This window comes from Rhinolophus sinicus, linkage group LG05, assembly GCF_036562045.2.
Source record: "Rhinolophus sinicus isolate RSC01 linkage group LG05, ASM3656204v1, whole genome shotgun sequence".
Lineage (NCBI taxonomy): Eukaryota > Metazoa > Chordata > Mammalia > Chiroptera > Rhinolophidae > Rhinolophus > Rhinolophus sinicus.
Window position 1 is genome coordinate 164,356,161 of NC_133755.1, and position 16,763 is coordinate 164,372,923.

The window sequence follows — 16,763 nt, forward strand, 5'->3', positions numbered from 1 at the left end:
AAGATTTTCACACCCTCTATTATTTATTTCAATGTGTACAATAAGAAAACACAACAAATGTGTGTTGGATCAAATGACAACTCCAAATGTAATTGCTTAAAGGAACATACCCAAGCTGTATCAGCTGAGGATGCTGATATAACAGATGTTTATTTGGGGCATTTGTTTTGAAACTTGACCATTTGGGTCTCTATATTTACTCTCATTACATAAAACCAACCTATTGAACCAACTAAGAACCAATTTTTGATATTAGATAAAAATACTCAAATGAAACGTATTCAAAGTCTTCATTTAAAGAAAAATACTTAGTGACTAATAATGCAGGAGATAAGCTCCAACTTAAATGCGACCTCTTTTGAAAGAGTATGTGCTTAATAATTTGTTTCCATAAAACCTTACAGGGAAATCAGATCTATGTGGGTAAATACGATTGGCTACTCTAGTCAGTCTTGTTCCATCACCTACCCTGTCACACGCATACTTGCTATCAGGCTCAAAGAGACACCCAGTTCCTCCAAGCCTCCCTTCCAATAGCTCACCCTCTTCTTTCCCCTCCTATCTCTCTTCTACCAGCTCCTTTCTCTCCTTCTCCTCCTCCTTCTCCTGGTTTCTTTCACTATCCTGTCTAGATCCCACTGTGAAACACTTCATCCTTCCCCTTGCCAGCATCCCAACTCATTTATCACCCATTCTTCAGTGTAGCCATCCTACAAACCACCTACTTTGGATCACTGACCTTTCAGTTCCTATATCACCTACTCAAGAGTGTCCAAGGAAAATCAATTACAAAGACTGAGCTGCTTCTGCTGAGCCCTCTGAAGGTTAGGTTCATCACCTCCCAATGCCCTGGGCAGCTCACTCTCCCTCCAGAGACAACTCCAAATAGTCCCCATTCCTTCTGTAGTATCCAGTTTTTCCACACTTTTTCCAGAAGGCAAATGACTTTGCCTTTTCCTTCGCAAAAATAAATAAATCAATAAATAAATAAATAAATAAATAAATAAAGTTTTTCAAGGAAGAAATGTCTTCAGTTTCTACCCATAAACTTTGTAGCACACCTCCCTCTGCTCCCCTCCCATCAGTCCTGTCTAGAGCTCAGAGCACTCCAGCTGCTCCAGGATTCTTCTCAGTCAATGGTCATCTTTCCTTTATATCATCTACCTTTGCCTCTCCAGTGGCTCTATCTGGTCAACACACAGAATAGGTTCACATCCATATAAAATTGCTCTCCGGGTCCCTCATCTTGCTCTGTCTACCATCTCACCCTTCCTATGCACAGCCAAGCTTTTTGAAGGAGTGATCAAGATCATAAACTTCATGAGGGCAGCAAGTATGACTCCAGTGCTCTCTTCTCTAATCAAGTGCTAGTATAGTTCTTAGTAGGCCTTCAATAAATAATTCTCCTTGTTTAATTGTGAGGCTGTAGAAAGGCAGAATGCCCCATAGAAGAGCAGAAAAAAAGGCTTCAATAGGCACATTATAAAAGAGAGACTCCAACAGCCAAACACAGGCTCAACTTCATTAATCATCAGACAAATGAAAATTAAAACTACAAGGGTACACAGCTAAGGAACCACTGGGATAGCCACAATAAAGAAAAAAATATGAAACTACTACAGCAGGGTGGGGGAAATTAGGACCTTCATGTCTTATTGGAGGTAGTATAAACTGGTCCATCCATTTTGAGAAAGTGTATGGCAGTTAACTACTAATGCTGAATACAGAGGGTGTCAAAAAAAAGTATACATATTTTAAGAAAGAAAAAAACTGTAATACTCTCTATATATATATCGATAACAAAAAATGAATACAAGTCACCTTTGACTTCTGCATTTACAAGAGGTGCTCAAAGTGGTTACCATCATCCTAAATTTAATACAGTTTTTTCCTTTCTTAAAATGTGTGTACATTTTTTTGGCACCCTCTGTATATGCAAGCCCTATGATCCAGCAGCTCCAGCTCTAAGTACACACCCAACAGATACGTACTATAGAATTATATAAGCATTATTTGTAGTAGACAAAAACAAAATCCAAATTTACCAATGGTAGAATGAATAAACTCTACTATATTTACACAATGGAATTCTATACATATACAACGATGAAAATGAATGACTGCTACATGCAATAACATGAACGAATCTAACATAGTTAACTAAAATAAGCCAAACACAAAAGAGAACATAACATATAATGCCACACATATAAAGTAGAAAAATAAGCAAAATCTGTATGGTGTTAAAAGTTAGACTAGTAATTACCCTTGGGTTTTACCCTTGGGAAAAGGGCAGGAGAAGTGCTCTTGGAATGCTGATAATGTTCTGGTATTTTTATTTGCTCTTTAGTTTGTGAAAATTCATCAAATCGTATTTGTCCTTTTCTGAATATATGTTAATTACACAACTTTAAAAATCTGAATCTATTGATTCAATGAGAAGACTCTTGATTTCCTTCCGTGTCACCCTTAGAGACTCTAAGATCCTTGAGGCCACAGACTTCGTTTCCTTAGTTCTTACACAGAATCTGGCACACACTGGCTGTCAATTGAAGATTCTGGACAAATGAGTGTGCATGCCGCCTCAGCCCCACTGATAAAATCCTGCTCTCTGATATGCTCTTGACTCTGCATTGTCAGCCTCTCTGCTGGGCTCCAGGCCTGGACATCTGCCTACAGAACATTGCAGTGACAGTAATCTGCCCTTTATTTGAGAACTGGCTTTGAGTCAGCAGCTTTGCACAGAGTATCTCTTCTACCCCTCACCAGTGGCCAGCAAGCTAATAATTATTACCTCCCACTTTACAGACCAGGAAACTAAGGATCCCAGAGGGTAAGTAACTTACCTAAAAGTACACAGGTTATAAGTCGGAGAAGTAAAACTGAAACTCAGTTCTTTCTTATCCCAAAACCAGTGATCTTTCCACAGACCGACCACATATGACCACAGATACAACAAATCTAAAACGTAAGTCATTTCTTTTCTCAAAGGCCTGCTCATTTTCCTGTATTCCTCATCACTATTCACCTTGTCATCCATCTGGAGACATGAGAAGTGACTTCTCTTCCCCCATCTTTCACGTTGACTCAGTCACAAGTTCTGTTTCCCAAGCTTGACCATCCATCCTGTGCTCGCTATTCTAAATATCATAGCATTAGTTCAGGCCTCTATGTTTTCTTTTGAAGAGTACTGTACCTGTCGGCAAACCACGTCTGCTACTGCAGACTTGGGTCCCTCTGATTCATTCTCATGATGGTACCTGAGCATCCTTTGTAAAATGCAAATCTGAATGTGTCTCTCCTCACTGCCTACAGGATAAAGTTCCACCACACCGGCATGGCATACCCTCCTTGACCTGGTCCCTGCCGAGCATTCCAGATCCTTCCCTCGTGACCTCTACCCCTCCTCTCCCTATACCCTGTAATCTCGCCATACAAACATTTACTGCCCACAAAAGCACTCTGCTGTTTGCATGTCGTGGGCCTTGGTATGTCAGGGTTCTATTGCCCTGGAAAATGGTTCCTTGTGCTGTCTACAAGGCAAACTCTTATTCATCTTGCAAGATGCAGCTCAAGCATTCATGCCTCTGTCACGCCCCTCAAGATCAGCTAACAGCATCCCTTTTACATCACAGGTACGCTTTGTGGGTCCTTCTCTTACAACCCATTTCACAATGTATTACAGCATCCTGCAGTCTGCACTTGACTTCCAGAACACTAGCTCTTCGGAGGCAGACACATCCCTTTTCTTTTTTTGTATGCTCAGGTCAGCACACCAGTAAGTCAAAAATAGTTGAACAAGTTAATTACCAAATGAAACTGAAGGTATATGGATCCATATATTATCTTAGTCACAGATCATTTATTTCTAACAGTAAGACCAAAGATTATGTTCTAAATAGAAAAAAATAATGGGGGAAATAGATCATTTCTTTGTGTGATGAAATGATGAATTATGGCCCAAACTATAAGCTGAAAACAACATTCAGCCATGTGTAAGTGTCCTTGAGAACATAAGATCCTCAGGTCTCTCATCAACAATTTCCTCATACTGTGTTTCCCGAAAATAAGACCTAGTCAACAATCAGCTCTAATGCATCTTTTGGAGCAAAAATTTTAATATACGACTGTGTATTATATTATATTATATATTAGATTAGATTAGATCTGGTCTTATAGTAAAATAGGACCAGGACTTATATTAATTTTTGCTCCAAAAGATGCATTAGAGCTGATTGTCCAGCTAGGTCTTATTTTCGGGGAAACATGGTAACACCACAAGAGCCATCTGTGATGGTGAACAGGGGTTACATTCAGGAGTGAAAGGAAAAGGGTAAAAATCTTTATCAAAGAAGATATTCCTTGGATTTCTAATCTCTGAGCCTAGTGCAGATAACCATCCATATTAAAACCTACTTAACTACTAAACTACTTAAACTACTTAAAACCTCAAATTTTAAGTGGTATTAAAGTGGTCTAAGACTTATTATAGATTATTCTCAGAGCTAACCCGGATAAAGCAGAACGTTCGATTTATCCCCTGGATCAAATAAATTAGAGCACAGCAAAAATAAACATTTTTCAGATCATTCTATCATTTCTAAAGTGCAGGACAGAAATATGAACATATTTCTTGATAACAGTCAAGTCATGAAGTTGTCTTTTCAAAGTGACGAAACCAAGCAAAGGACAGGTGGGATCGATGAAGATGAGCATGGCTGTGAAGCATGAGGGAGAGAAACCTGAAGTGTCAGACTTGAGCCAGAGGCTAAGTAATTGTGGGCAGGAATACTTAATTCACCAATCACTCCACGCCACCCAGGGTCCTTAAGTAGAAGGCAGGACATCAGATGATTGACAGAAAGCACTCTCCCACAGAGGAAGAAGCTGATTAGGGCTTTCATGAGCCCCATACTGTTTGAAGGCTACAATTTAAAGGCTCTCTCTAGAAAAAGACTGTGGAAAGCAGCAGCCAACTCTCCCTAGAGACACACAGAAGAGCAATAACTATGCTGACATTCCAAACAGAGAAAGGGGCAAGAGCATTTTCCTTACAGCAGAATTCTTTAATTGCCTTTTCTTGCTTCCTATCTGGAGAGGAAAGGGAGTTGGGTGATGGCAGCTAGATCATGTAAAAGACCAGAGGGCAGCTAACACGAACTTCTATCTGGCCTCCATGCACAAAGGCCTTATTATAATACACACATAAAAATGTGTGGGCAAGACTTGGAGGGTTGGTCCCCGCCCCCGCCCCCCAACTCGCTTCCAACCCCGTGCTTTGAATGCATTTGCGTATACACACCCCCTACAGAATAGGTTCTTCATGTTGCCATGGAGCTGAAACCTCTGTAGTTTAGATGGAGGGATCACACTGCTTTTATACCTCCAAGAGCAGAGGTAAGACTCACTGCATAATATTAACTCCACTTGTATTATATTTCAGATTTTCAGTTGCTTGTCTTCATGTTTGCATGAACTCTTTATTTTATTTTTTCTAACTTACTCTTTGTAAGATTACCACAATGGAAGCTGCTGGCAGACTGATTCTTGTTTTTGTAAAATCAGTATGCAGAAACTTGAGGACAAGTGTGATGTGTGAGCTTCCTTTCCCGGGGCCCCTCCCTGCATACAGAGAGAGTTTGTGACCTTATCACATCTTAGGGGAGTTTATGAGAAATGCAAAATATAAGTCAATCCATATTTAGTAAGTATTCTGTGAAACTAATCAAACGTCCTATAACCAGTAGTTGTTTTCTCTGGCATGATAAATCTTAATATTACTCATACTCTGATGAGTACTTTTTCAAATAGGCCTCAACAATCAAAATCATATCTATAATACTTCTGCAAATATAGCTATATTTCTGCAAGATCCTCTTGAGTTTCACTTCAAAGCTCAGCTATTACTTTATTTTTTTAAATAAAACAAAATCTAAAAAAATAACACAACCTGATTTCCTAATGCAACCTCAATAATTACGCCACCTCTCCTTTTCAGATATTGCATCCTCCAAGAAAATGGTGATTTGACTTCTACAAAATCAAATGTAAAGGAGTTAAAGAAAAGGATTTTGATTTCCTACCTGGAATTCTGCTTTCGGTCCTAGTCACACCTTCTCATAATCTTGAGTCTCAGTTTCTCAGGTACATTCACGAATCTGCTGACAAGAAGTTTTGTATTATGACTTCTCCTTCCACAGTGCACACGTTAAAACTTGACTATAAAAATGACCTTGAGTGCTAACCAGAGCAGCAAAACTGAATCTACTGATTTGAAGAATGACAGCGTAAAACATGGGCAGGAGGGAGAGGGCCAAAAGGTGGGTAACAGATGCTGCACCAAACTCCATGTAATATTAGATTGCGAAGCAAAATAAAATTTAAAAAAATTAACATACAACAAAATAAATAGTGACAACACCAGACGATAACCCAAATAACAAAATAAATATCCACGTGCCTATACCTACGTAAATAATTAAATAAGTTGTGTAGATACTCCTTCCCTTCAACGTGTAAAGCTTCATTATTCTCCCCTTAAGTGTGGGCTGACTTCCAAAGAACAGAAGGCGAAAAGAGAAAATTTGTAACTTTACTAATGAAAAAACTTGGCAAACTCTACCTTAACCAAGTGATCAAGGCTAACATCACCAGTGATTAGCTCTGCTGATAGAACATACCCGATAACAAGAGGCAATAAGAAGGGTATCTCATGTCTGTGGTCTTCTTCCCTAAAACCCATAACTCCATTCTGCAAAGTTCCTGGCTAACACTCTTCAAAGATGTCCGTCCCTTCTGAAATGAGTGGAGTATGTCATGGTATGCTGTGTTGTGGTATTACATATCATTGTAGTTTGTGTTATGTTATAGTAAGTATTTTAAAAGTGAGTAGCCAATTAATACTAAATGAACTCAGGAAAGCCAGACGATTCTTTTTTAAAACTGTTAAGCAAGCACTCAAACAGATCAGCCCTTTTAGGTAATAATTGTGTTTATACAGTAGTTTTTCTTTTTCTTTGATTTTGAAGCCCATCAGAATGACACCTCCAAATGCTGTACACTTCAGTTTTTTTCTTACCACAAATAGTATGTATATTTTCACTATGACTAGACAACATGCCTGTTATGGCTGATTCTGGCGATTATTTAAATAGGCTTATTCTGTATTTATTTCAATGCCACAACAAGGTGAGCCGGTTACAGGACCCTGTGAGCACCCTAGCCAGATGCCCCAGGCTGCTTGTGGATAGGCATTCCCCAGCCTCTTGGCTGGGTGACAGCAACCACAACAGCCCACAAGGCGGGTAGAGAATGATGAATAAAATGATAAATATTTGTGATGAAACAGGATGTTAGAGAGGGGGTAGAGGAGGGCAGAATATTTCAACTACTGAAGCACTGAAGCTTCTTTGGAACTTTAACAGTATTCCCTTGTTGTAAAACTGGAAGCAGTAAACAGATCTTTTCTCCAGTGTTTTCCCCTTTATTGTAAATAATTTACAGAATTGCTACTGCACAACACAACAACACCCAGGCACAGAATTTAAGACTCTGGGCTATCGAATCAAATGCACTATAAGCCCCCTAAATGCTGTAAAATCATCCACTGAAGACAATTCAAACAATGATGTGAAAATATAATTTTTCAGGCCAGGAAAGACATTTTCAACAGATCCACCCTTGCTGTTGACTGAATGTGTAATTTAAACAATTATTTACTAGGTCAAACCTCTCATCATGCCACTTAGTAACAACAATAATAGTTCACAGGCTCTGGAGTTTTCTTGTCAAAAAAGAAAAAAAGAAAAAAAGTAAATTCAAGAAATTCTGAAATCAAACACAGTATTTCACATACAGAGTACCCAGACTCAGAGACTTCTCCTACCGTGTATCCCCGAAAATAAGACCTAGCCGGACAATCAGATCTAATGCATCTTTTGGAGCAAACATTAATATAAGACCCAGTCTATTATATTATATTATAATTATTATATTTATTATACATATTATATATATTATATTATATTATATTATATTATATTATATTATATTATATTATATTATATTATATTATATTATATTATATGACTGGGTCTTATATTAATTTTTGCTCCAAGAGACGCATTAGAGCTGATTGTCAGGCTAGGTCTTATTTTCGGGGAAATACGGTATATGGAATCTCAATACTCAGGGCAAATGACTCAAGTGGTTCCCATTTACTCACATTCTGAGTCTGATATCTGATATTAACCAAGGGAACAAAACAAAAGGTGAAATTACCACGAAGGTGGTATGCTTTCGGAGTCATTTTTACAGGAAGTGGTATCACCAACAATGTCTTCTTAGAGTCTACCGTACTCTCGTCCATTTTACTCCTTGATCCCGATTTATTGCTGATTGCTCCACCAAAACAAAGGAAAAAAAAAATAGCTAAAACTAAAACATGCCTCAGTGACAATTTACTATTTTAAATGAATCTCTACCATCTGTTCGATTGAAAGTGTCCTAACAGTGATCAGTCATTTCGCTCTATTACAAGGAAACAGAACGGTAACATGGCGTTAGGAGATGAGAACAGAGACAAGAACTGAACAAGATGAACAAGCTCACTCACTTTAGACTAAATATGAATGTAAAAGCTTATATCAGCACCAAACGTCAACTTCTACTAGTTTTAGACTTACAAGCGCAATTCGCTCTGTGTGAATTTCAACTAGTATTATTTGACAGGTACCTCCGAATGAAGAAACAGGAAATTATACAGGTGAATGTAAATGCACATGTTCTACTTTTGTTTTCCATCTGTTATACTGATCATTCCCAAATATGATTTATCAATCCCTTTATGCACTTTGTGTTAAAAATAATTCCCTAGAAAACATAGTAATTAACATTTTGAAAGCAATGTCAGGGTAAAAAGGTCAGTGTCACATATACTTTCCTTTAACAACATATTAGATATGTGTCCATAACTCTGTTGTTCAGCATGAACCACAGGACATCAAACTTGAAATGACAAAATAAAACCTATGAAAAAATAGAGTAGGTGCGGAATCAGAGATGAATGTCATATTTCATTCAAAACACCATCAAAACTGATAAATTTCCTATTAGTGTACTTAGGTCTAACTCATAACTCACTACAGATATTAGGTCCTACCCTCTTTCTGAGTGAAAATAAGACAACTCAATGAAACTGGTCATGTGATCAAAGGAGATAAAACACCCTTTCTTACCCCTCAAAAGAAAAAGAAAGTCCTACATACAAGAACATCTCTACCAATACGGAAGACGTTAAAAATGTAAAATCAAACCTATAACATTCTGTAAAAATAGTTCGTTATTCACTTGTCCTCATCTGTCGATCCTAAATTGCCTAAAGCTTCATTCTTAACCTTTCTCATGGAACCAGTTCAATTTCACATCCCGACCCTTTATTTATCAGTGAAGAAACCATGGGCAAACTGTGGTTTTCATATCTGTTGACCTGGGTTAAGATATGTCATAAGCACACAACTGGCATGACTCCTCCTCCTCTATTACTTATTAAAACCAACTTAATTATATTTTCTTAATAACTGTTTCGATGATTTTGCTTGCCCATTTATTTTATAATATTTTGACATGACAATTTATCTTCTAAAATTACTTAAGAGAAATCATCTTCCATTAGCTTTTGATTTCTTCCTCCCCTGTACAAAATACTAGAAGATATATTGAACTCCTATCTCTAAATACAGTTGAGAAATATACTGCTCGACTATCTACCAAAAACACTAAATATTTATAGACAACTTAGGTTATTTTTAAACGATTATAAGATCAATTAAACCAATACAAAGAAAACGTTGAAATGCTTTATAAATTCCAAAAGTATATCTCAGTTACATAACAAGAATCTGAGCCTCAGAAGAACACCAACAAGGCCTAATTTAGATAACTAATAAAAGTCTGCTAAAATGATTTTTGCAAATGACCAATAATTTGAAGACACATTCCTGAAACTATATCTAAATTTTAAAATTAAGACACTGAAAACACTGTCATAAATGCTCAAAAACACATGGAAAAAATAATTTCCAAACATAGCGTGTTTTTAAAGTGTTTTATAAATGTAAAATATACTTCTTGATGTTAAAACTTAAAGTTAAATTCATTTCTTAATTAACCTGCTAGATTCACTGTGTTCAGAAGATCTCAAATATAATTTTTCTCTACATTCTAAACTCTCAATCTATCTACACTTATCTATAAATATTATTTACGAGATCCTCCAAATTTTAAAAATAGAAACTGATAATAACCCTCTAGCTTAATCATTCCATGATTGTAGAATATAGACACCTACACAAATCCAATCCATTTGATAGGAGACCAAAAAACAACATGACTAATGACAAGCAGAGAATCACATTACCTTTAGAACGGTAACTTCTAAATAACTTTGAAAGCATTCATCAAAAATAGATAAACTCGATGAAACTAAGCCAAAATTATAAAATAACAAAACAAACATTAAATCACATTGAGAAATATTAGGCCCAAGTATAAATAAAAGTAATATTATCATATTGACAGAGCTCACTGAAACTTATTTTTCAAAAATAACTAGGAAATAAATTAGAAAAAAATATGACAAGCCAATTCAAAAAAAGAAATATAATTAATGAAGAAACCTCAGTAATTATTAAAGAAATGTAAACCAAAGCAACAATGCAGTGAAGATTTTTAGTTTGAAATGGTTGTGATGAAAACATAAAGTGATCTGAAAATAGGGACATGCATAATAAAAATATTCATACCCTTTGACAAACAACCCCACAGGTGAAAAACTGAATATTCAGAAATAAGCGAATTTTAAGAAAATTGTCACCATTAAATTAGATTGAAATTATGTGGCCATTAAAATTAGACTATAGAAATTAGCAAAATGGAAAGTGTTTATGAAAATGCGATTTTGATAATAAGGACTATATCAATATCATGATTATAACTATTTCAAATGTGTGAATATGAGCAAAGATCAGAAACATATACAAGGAAAAATTAAAAATCAAGTCGATACATTATAAAATATGATCAGATAGTTATGTGCCTTTTCCTTACGTGTGATATAATATTGTTTGTGGGATAAATTAAAACCTTGACAAGAACAAATGAATTACAGTAATCCAATTGGCTCCAAAATAAAATCTCCCAAATGCATCAACCAGTACCCACCACGAGACAATGACTATTCCACGGGCAAGTTCACCAATGCCCAGATCTCCGTACTCAAAGCAAGACTCAAATTTTATATGACATGAGACTGTGAACGATATATACCCATATGCATATTCTCTTAGCCATTAATCCATGCCCAGGTCTTTAAAAGTTTACTCTCTAGTACGTGATGTTAAGGGACTATTCATTGTCATCCTTTTAACTGTACCGCTTCCATTATTTCTATGGGAGTTCGTGACACACTACCAAATCACGTTGTTTGAATACAGGCAGTTCTCAACTTACAAACACCTGACTGGTGAAAACCAAAAATAAAACCAGCTGCTGCTGTCCCCGGGTTGTCGCCTTCTAACGCCACCAGCGGTCTTGGTGATAGTCCCAGAAAAACTCAGCTGTTGTGAAAAATTCTTCAACATTTTAGAGAATTTAAAGGAGAAAGGCTCAAAATGGTGAAAGCAGGGCCAGCCAGGGAACCACACAAAGTCATTACATAACCTGGATAATGCTCAATAAACATTGAATGAATGAATGAATTTTCACTCCTGTAGTTTGAGCCTGATTACTCTGCCCCTATTCTGCTTCAATAGCCTGATAACAGGCCTCCTTCATGGGCTAGACCTAAGAAGGGAATCCAAACTCAGAAACAAACAGCTGCGATCAACAGGCTGCCCACTAGACAGTTCACAGGACAAAGTCCAAGCCCAAGACCAATTCAAGGCGGTCCATTTCCCAACACTGCAGGCAGAGAGTATACGATACACAGAGAGACAAGACAAGACATGAATAGCGAAAGAAGTCAGAAGCTGAAAGTCTAGCAAAGGTTATTAATAAGGATGTCAAATGAGAGGTCAAAGGAATGAAGTCTTCATGTGATATAGAAGTAAAGTTGGTAGCAAGGTGAGGATGGGCTGGGCCTGGTTTGGAGCTAAGCTTGTGACCCTGTGAGCACCAGTTTGATACATGTCTCCAGCTCCATTTGGATGGCAATAGCAAAGCAGAACAACTTTATACACATCTGAAGTGTAACTTCTCAATTCATTTCATCCTACATATATTCATCCTCTGAAATTTCAAGCCACTCCACTGCTCAAAAATCTCCCTCAGTTCCTCTTACCAACTGAATTAGAGAAAACATAGAATCTCAGTATTTGAGAGGGTTTAAAGGCGTTTTAGTTCAACAACTCAATGAAAGGGGTAAAAAACTGCCCTCTCCCTTATTCAAGATCCTTCACAGTATGGTCCAGACTACACTCCTTAGGATTCTCTGATCATGACCCTGTGCCTTTCTTGCCTTCTGGCTTTCATTTATGGCCACTATGCTGTACAACTATAAGGGGCACCATTTATATCATAGTCCATGTGACTGGTGTCCTCAAAAGCTTAGTAATGTTCCATTCTAGGGCAGCCATGTGAGGTGCTCCCACCTTCATCTGTAAGATTCTCTCCACCTGGAATGCCAACTCCAGACTTCATCTCTTCTGCTACAGATGCTAACAGTTCTTCAAGGCCTATGTCTTCCACCATGAAACCTTTCCTGGTTCCTACATTTGATTGTAGTCTTTTTCCCTAAACTTTCATTTCATTTGGTTTATGCCTCTTTTATGCATATTCTGTCTTTCTGTGTGATGAGGTGCTTATGTATGTGTGATTACCCATACTATACTATATGGATATTACCTAAGAATGGCATAGGCGTCACCTTTCTTTCTATTATATACAGTTCCAAGCCCATTGCCAAAATGAGATCAGGTACTTAAATAACTGCTGGCTGGGAGTTTTGATTGGGAAGGAATCAGGTGATTCAAGAACTACAGAAGTTTGAGGGAGTAGTTTTTAGAGTGGAAAGGAATTAGTGATGGGAGACGTAGGACTAAATTTTGATAACTTGGTGCTTTCAGGCCCACTGGGTTGGAGGGAGTGCTAAGTGGTAAGACGTCATGGTCGAAGATGCACTTTTCCTTATTTCACAATTTTGCCTAAGACCAAACATGTACTTATGGAAAAAGGAACTTCCTCTTCACCTCTTCCTCCCTCTCCAGGAAGAAGACAACCCTCTGAGAAAATGAATTCCAAATTCTACACAACGAATTAAAAGCTCACTTTTGAAACAAAGTACAAAGTAACTACATACAATGTAACCTGTTTTATACAATATCAAAAAATAATTTTCCTTTTTCAGTCAATGAAAGTCTACTAAAGGGCAAGTTTAAAGGACACAAATGTGAAACACTTGGAGAGCGAGTATACCATTGTAAATATGGTTTCCTCTACTATATGGAGCCCATGTGTCTGCCTAGCACAAAATATGCATTTTCTTAATTAGTATACATGTTAAAATACCTATTGTAAGAGATGTATCATGCCCCAAAGAAAGCATTAAGATCTATGAAAAGATAATTAACCATATAAAATATGATTTAGCATTAACTAGATAGAGGTATCTTCAAATTGATATATACAGATTTCTATCTCTATACAGAAATCTATCTGAATATTTTTGAAAACTTTTAAAAATATACTGTGTTCATGTGGCATTGATATAGTGTACATTGATTGATGATTCAAAATATTTTATTATATATCTAGATATCTGGGCATTTATAATCTGAAATATAAACCCCATCATTTTAAGACAATTTAAATATGAACAAGGGCAAGGGAAAGAATAATAATATTAAAGAGTAGACAGCCGGGGAATGAATTACATACTAAGCATGTAGATTAAGCCTTCACATACCAAAACTTTCTGAGATATTTTCGTATGTAAAAAGTTAAAATGACTGGACTCTTTTCTTAGCCAAAAAATTTTCAGGGTCATCATCATGAACACAGATTATGACAGCAAACCTATTTATTGTTTGTTTGTCTGTTTATAGTGATTTCCTAGAAAAATACTAGGGTCATTATCATGAACATAGATTACCATAGCAAATCTATCTATCTATCTATCTATCTATCTATCTATCTATCTATCTATCTATCATCTATCTATATTTATAAACACACACACACACACACACACACACACACACACACACACTCATGAGCCTCACTTATATGACAAGCAGTCCATTAAGCCCTGGAAATACAGTACCAGATGGTCTCAGCCTTGGTAAAGCTTAGATTCTAAGACAAAAGATCAACAAATAGCTACTATAAACTGGGGTAACTCGGTGATGCCTTCTAAAGCCACTGAGATGCATGCATGTGCTTACCCCTTCACTCTCTAGCTTCTTCATTGGCCTACATTTTGTTCCACCTTTTTAAGATCTTTTGCCTGACTTTTATCGTTTGTCTATTCCCTTCTTCACTTTCAGGCTGTCAGCTATCACCTTCGCAACCAATGTGCCATCCTTTACCAGTGACACTATTCTCCTTCCATCTAATGTACAGCTCTCAATCTTCTCTACAACATTGGATCATGGGGCCTGTTAAAACTGAGCCTAAAATAGAGACAAACAAGCGCTGAGTAAAGGATTAGTAAGTGATTTTATAACATTGTAGTTTGATGAAATTATCCAGTTTTTCTGATGTGATATTTCTATTATCTCACTGGCTGAAACATACATTTGAGAAGACCATTTCAACAAATGTCTTACCCACAAAATTTTCAACCTCTTCTCTCATCCTCTTCTACACACACACACACACACACACACACACACACCTTGCACTTTTGCTTGGAAGAAATATCCCTGTTGCCAGAAAAGGTTTCTTTAAGCAGAGAATTTAGAACTGGCATCATAATATGTAGACCACTGTTTCTCAAAGAGTGATCCTCCAAAACCAGCATCAGAATGACCAGACTTGCTTCTTAAAATCTAGGTTTCCTAAGCCCCACCTCAGACCTAGTGAATCATATTTCTAGAGCCCCAAAACTTGGGAGCCTTCAAGCATGATCAAGCTTGAAACCACCGATCAAAATAATCAAAGAGCGCTCATTGAAGATGTCAGTCTGAGCCCTAAAGAGCCAAGTCCTTTATGTCACTATCAGTCTGCAACATTCACTGAATGCCACTATCTACAAAGCACTGGACAAAACTAAGTTTAAAAAGATAAAAGATAAATCAAGTTTAAAGACCACCTCTACCCAGGGAGCATCCCTTCTAATCAGGAAGACAAAACATAGACATATGAAAAAGTCTTTAAAATAGACACACACACCATTTAGGGGGAGCTGATGGGTGCACAGCAGCAGTCCTACATACACAGGGGCAGAGTCAAGGACCGAGCAGAATATCATTGGGTGTCATAACGTAAGAACTTCCCAAATAAGTTTCAGGCAGAATTTACAAGGAGAGGTTTTCGAGTGTGGGTCACTGAAGGGGTGTGGAGACAGCCATAGAGTATTTGAGATCAAGGCAAAAAATATGTATAATCATAGCTCTTGGTAGCAGAGTCAACACGGCAAGAAAGAGAAATGCCCCAGTGCAGGATAACGAAAAAAAAAAAAAAAGAAATGTTGAGATGTTGGTTTGGAAAAATCTCCCAGAAAAGAGCTTTTACAAATATATATTAACTAACTAAGCAGACAGAGGAGGTATTATTATGCCCACTTTATAGATGAGGAAACTCAAAAGCATCTGAGACCGTTTGCCAGAGTTCTTATTATAGGACAGAGCTGGTCCCTTCCATCCATCAGGGACTCGTCTTTGCCCCGCCTGCCACCACCTCCAGTAGAGGATCATTTTGGAGGACACTACCTGTCCTCCAAAACAGGAAGTCATTCAGAAACATATTTCTCCCTTTTTCTGTCTCAAGAAGCCAGGAAAGAAACGTGTGTGTGTGTGTGTGTGTGTGTGTGTGTAAGTGCATGTCCACATGAGTGTACAAGTATTCACAAGAGTGTGGGTAGAGGGGGTGTCACTGATCAATTTAACCATTCCTTACATCTTAATACAGTTACTGCATTTTAGTATTCTCATGGATGCTCCAGTGCTAGTGTTTATGGCAAATTATGTTAAAAAGTAAAAATCAGTCAAAGCCTCTTTGATCTGTGATCAAAATGATCACCGAACATCGCCATACTGGGTTAGCGACACACATTTCCTCTGGCTGTACTATCCAATATGGCATCCACATGTGGCTATTGAAACTTAAAATTAGCATTAAATAAAATTAAAGATTAGTTCCTCAGGTGCACCAGCCACATTCCAAGTGCTCCAATGCCACAAGTGGTTAGTGGTTACCACTACGGCCAGGGCGGATAGTTACAGATAGTTACATCATCGCAGAGTTCAACGGGACAGTCCTGCTCTAGAAAATCACTCTTTCTGAAAATACAATTACAGCTCCCAATACACCCAACAGTTGTCATTTACATCTAGTTCTAAACAACACCAACAACAGTGATCAAACTTTTGTCACTTCCACTGACTTTCCAAACCCCTCCAGTAGAAATTCACATCTTCATCCCCAGAAATCACTTAGCCCCTTCTGTTCATCATATCTCTTTTCCTGATTTTGTCTTCATCCTGGCTTGAGACTTATGTGCACACCCACCTCCCTCCGTCAGCTCCTCAAAACCAGTGGGGTCCTAT

General features: G+C 37.4%; 1 protein-coding gene across 12 annotated transcripts in view; it reads right to left on the reverse strand.

The window, feature by feature from the left end:
- Window positions 1-16,763, reverse strand: part of HIVEP2 (HIVEP zinc finger 2) — a 183,668-nt gene that overhangs the window by 136,637 nt on the left and 30,268 nt on the right. For 8 of the 12 annotated variants that reach the window (XM_074333647.1, XM_074333648.1, XM_074333646.1 and 5 more), the window contains exon 2: window positions 6,084-6,158. The exons of 3 other annotated variants lie outside the window; for them this stretch is intronic. The gene's annotated coding sequence lies outside the window, so the exon portion shown is untranslated. Of the gene's footprint in view, window positions 1-6,083; window positions 6,162-16,763 lie in introns of all 12 variants that reach the window. One more of the 12 variants, XM_074333643.1, reaches the window with a different exon arrangement.